Below are 4,958 nucleotides of genomic sequence, written 5' to 3'. Positions count from 1 at the left end.
TAAGCGTATTCAGATACTCTGGAAAGGTTTTATCTACCTAGACAGACAGGATAAATTTATGATCATTCTACTTTGTGGACCAGGCTGCTTTTTTCCTTTAAACTCTTGTTTTTAATTATATTGAGCTAAGCGCTCAAAGGCCTTAAGGCATGAATCCCTTCTTTACTAGCAGTCATAATTAGCCCTGATTGTTTCTTTTTGTATCTGTTATGAGCAGGAAGCATAGAAGCTTAGAATACGTATTGCTACGTGATGATCATATAGCGTCTTTCCAATGCCAGGGAAAAAGCATAGACTCCTCATAGGACAGCTGATTCAAATATACAGTGTTATGCCACCAGAAGTGCTCTTATTTATTATTAAAAGGCAGCAACGAGGCTGTCTAGGTATTAATTTCATATTCCCCATAATTACCGAGTGCTCGCCTCTGCTCGCAAACAAGGCAGTGAGTCATCTTTCAGACCTTCCTCTTCCTGTCACTCAGGCCCTGTACTACATTGCCCTCAGTTCAACAAGAAAAAATTCACCAGGCAAAGCTGACTTTCAGTAGTGACTTCTTAGGCTTCTTTTACAACGAGGCTGTGAAATGAAATCATAGCGTTTTGTTTTCTCGAGTTTCCCTCAGTCCATTCTCAGTGGCCTGCTTGGGAGTGCAAATTAAGTATGGCTCTTGTGGTTCAGCCTCTTTTCAGCATGGCTGTAGTTAGCAATTGGCTGAACATCCTGCACTGTCACTTTATTTCGTAGCTTTGCCATCAGCAAATGACAATTATAAACCAGTTTCTTCAGCTTGGTCCCCAGGTGCCTGCCTGAGACTGTAACCCAGTGTTTGAATCAGTAAGATCTTTTTTTCTAAATTAGCATCCCTAAAAAAAACCCCAAACAACAAAACCACCACCACAAAACATAATTTCTGAGCCTGGCTGTCCCAGCTTGCATGTTCTGGTTTAGGAGTGTGCTCTGTTAGGACACAGCCAATTCAATAGATTCAGCTAAGTGGTGTGGTAGCAACAGGAGGTGCGTGTTACTTCATCTGCATTAGACAGAGTCTTCATGACAAATCAATCTCCTAAAGCATTTCTAGGGACTGAAAAATTTTACAGTTAATAGGTTTTTGAAGGGTAAATGGAACAAGTATCGTCATCTCATGTGGCCTCTAAGCCACAGATTTCACCTACGCTCTGTGTAGGTACCTGTCAGTGAAACTGAACTGAAGTATTCATTTAGACTGCTAGGACATCGTCTGTAGTGCATAGAGATCTCCGAGCATCAGCAGAGGAACAGGTTGTGCTCCACAGCTACCTCTGTCAGCTGTCCCCACCTCAGCATTAAAGCATAGCTCCAGACCTAAGCTTCTCCCATGTCTTTGGACTGGGACAGCAGTTTCAATTGAGTATATGCTAACCATATGCTAAACTAGCTTCACACGGCAAAGACCCCATTTTTCATGCAGTATAAGTGACTATGCATCACCAACTAAGCAATTTATGCTAATCTCTCCTCTCTGCTTCACTGATTTGTTTCTGCTCCTTATCTGAGTATCATCATTGGCAATATGAGGACTCTGTGTCTGCTTCAATGCATAAGAAAAAAAACCACCAAGGCTGAACAAGATCATACCATTAATAATTTCCAGACAGTGCTTTCCAGTGATGAAATATATACTTAACTCATCTGCTGGACCATCAAAGTTACCTGAAGAGATTAGATTCAAAGAACAAAATAAAAACATAAGCAAGGTAGCATCAGCATTAAGGGATTTGTTAAATTATGATTATGGCATTGATGAAAGCATTAAATTCCCTGAACTGATGAAAGAAGGGACACACGACAGACTGCCTGCCTCTTTTACTCTACATAATCTCTTCTGCACAAGAGATTGTTCCTCCCACTATCTGTGATATCCGTGGGGGTTGGGAAGGGGAAATGTTCAACTTGCTCTTCCTTTAAACACTAGTAGAGTTAGATATAAGATGCTGTAAAGAAAAAAAAAATGCAAAGCCCACAGCACATTTAAGCACTCCAACAATACTAGAAAATTGAGAGGCCTTTTCTACAGTGTTAACATATCACATTTTCTCCCCCCAGCTTCCACACAAAGCACGGGCACACACTGTGCTCCCGTTGGAACTCCTTCTGCCTTCTCTTTCCTGGAGAGGCCATGTCCTCCTCAGACACAGGGCAAGACCAGGGCTTTTCTCCTGGGCCTGTCTGCACAGACTGACCTGCTGCCTCACTCCTCCTCTATTTCTCTCATCTTCTGCAGGCAAGTTGCCCTCTCCTCTTCTTCCTGGTGTTTTTCCAATATTCTTGGTTTCACTGTTCCAGACAGTACTTAAAAGTGTGATATCTCAGAGTGGATGAGGATAGCAGTTCTTTAATATGGCTTTCTGAGTGTCCTTGCACTGAAAAAGTGAATCTCATTTGTGAGTGCTGGTGTAAGAAACACGAATGCAATTTCCTGAAGTTTTGCATGAGACGTGTGGGAGCAACAATGTACCTTTCATACCCTGCCAACTTGATTTCATAAGGTCTTGGAGAATGTTGACCCTAGGGACAGTTGATAGCCAACTTGTTAATTTGTCTAGCTAATATTTGTTATGTGACCTTTACATGAGCAGGTCTTACTGTATATTGGGATATGTATGTGCCTATCCCTCTGCCCATGGCCTACGTGTTAGATCCTTCATAAAGGCAAACTCACTATACCACATCCTTCCTTTGAAGATAGTTGATTTTGTAGCAGTTGTCCAGCAAAGTAAAAAGGTTAATTCTTAAATTAATTACTTTGCATTTAGAGGACCTAATAAGTTTAATCAGAGCTCTTCCCCTTCACCCAGTATCAGAAAACAAAATTTACTGGGTGCCAGGCAGGAAATGCTGCTGTTAGCATACTTATAAGCAATGCCAAGGTTAGTTGAAAAGTAATAAGTCCTCTTTAAAGTGTGTCTCGTCCTCCTGTCTCCAAATACTCAATGCTTTACCATTAATAAAGTATAAATTATTACAGCGTCCTTGTTAGGCAGGTGGGTAGACAAACATTATTATCCTTATGTTACAGAATGAATGAAGTGAGGCAGACTGGTCTCTGAGGCTATGTCTGTGCTAATCATCCTATTAGTATAGACACAGAATAACTAGTATACAATAATTCTATACTAATAGAAAATAATAATAAAATGGGCCATTGCCCATTTCCTGACCCCAAAATGACTGGCACAACATATTTTGTGTCCATACAGATGGTGAAAGACTTCAGGCAAAACAGGGTGGCTGCTTTCAAATGACCTACTGGGAATAATTCCTAGTCTGTGTTTATACCCCAAAACATGCCTACAAATTGTCTAGGAGAGTGTTAGTTGGCCCATGACAAAATGCACCACAGATAATTTCACAGTAAGCCTTGACCCATGGTTCATGAGTACAGACACAACCAAAGGATCTTACCTAATGCCATGCAACGGCGATATTGCTGTATTTAAGTTTGGCATCATCTTTTGCTTTTGTGAAAACTGACTTTTGCTTCTTCTGCCTCGGTTCCTCTCCTTCTCTTCCAGCCTGGCTGGGGTGTGTTGCCACTGGGGGGCAGGTCTCTAGAGCAAAAAGCATGTTTCTGTCTTACTGCCTCACTTCTAGCAAGGCAAAGAGCCTTGGCAACAATTTGGCATTTTGCAGATTTTTCTACAAACATTTAAGTTATGATTAACTGGAGTTCTTATTTAAGGACTAGATTCTGTCACCTGTACAGTCTCAAAGCAACACCTGCGTGTAATGCTCTATTGAAAGCAATAAGGCAAGATACTGCTTATCATTAGAAAGGATAGAAGATTCTGGCCATGAAGTATTATGTTATAGAGGAAAATAAAACCGTAGATGAAAGTCGATAAAAAGCAAAAGTGACCCACCATACCTCTGCCACCATCTCTGCAAAAGCCTCAGTTTTGAGCAACTGGAAAACGGTGCAGCTCTGGAAACTGGTGCTGCCCTGTATCGAATGTGTGGGAATCCTACAACACTGTATTATAAGGGAACTTAATATCCTTCGTTACACGAAGTATGTGTAATGTGGGCCAAATTAATCTCTGGCTCAGTTCTACCCAACGCTTTAAAATCCCTTGGTTTAATTAGTCCCAGAGCTAAATATATTTCCACCATTCTGTCCACCACTGTTGAAGCAGCAAGATTTTCATTAATTTTCATGCAACACAGCAAATTGCTTCCTAGAATTTAAATCCCCATTTATCTTGTAAAAGTCAGGGGCCTTTGATGAATATGGGAGTTAAGCCAACATTACAATATAGTATAATGGGATATTATATGGGGTTTAGAGGGCATGGTGGCATTGGGTATACGGTTGGACTTGATGGTCTTTGAGGTCTCTTCCAACCATAATGATTCTATGATTCTATGATTATATTCCAAAAAAGCTGCATATAACATAAGATGCACATTTCCATACACAACTCATCTACTGCTGTGGGCAACATACAAGTCTGTTAAAGTGGACTTAATATATTATTTTCTGAGCATTTATTCTTACTGGCTGGAACAATAGCAGCAATCTGCTATTGAGACCCAAACACAATCTCTCTGCATCCAGCTTGCAGACAGAAAAGATGACACAGAACATTCACTAGCTGTCTGGGGTGGGAGTCAGAATCCCTTTGACAGTGGGTCAAAAAGGCAGGGGAAGAAATTGTAGGTACATACAGGCAGTCAGAGCAAGCTCGTAGCAGTTGTAGAAAAATAAAATGCAACTCAATTCATCCCTGGAATGTCTAATGTCAAATCACTTCAATGCACTTAACAGCCATCACTCACATGTGCTGCCATTCAAAAGGGGCATACACATTTTAATTTCCTTCCCACAAATTGTGATCCACCTGGAATAAAAAAAAAAAAAGTCCTTCTAAATGGAACTTGCTGTGCTTCTTCAGTCTTGTCACCTCAAGATTAGC

The sequence above is a fragment of the Cariama cristata genome, unplaced genomic scaffold (genome assembly GCF_000690535.1).
Source record: "Cariama cristata isolate BGI_N322 unplaced genomic scaffold, ASM69053v1 scaffold731, whole genome shotgun sequence".
Lineage (NCBI taxonomy): Eukaryota > Metazoa > Chordata > Aves > Cariamiformes > Cariamidae > Cariama > Cariama cristata.
Note: the sequence above shows the minus strand (reverse complement) of the source record.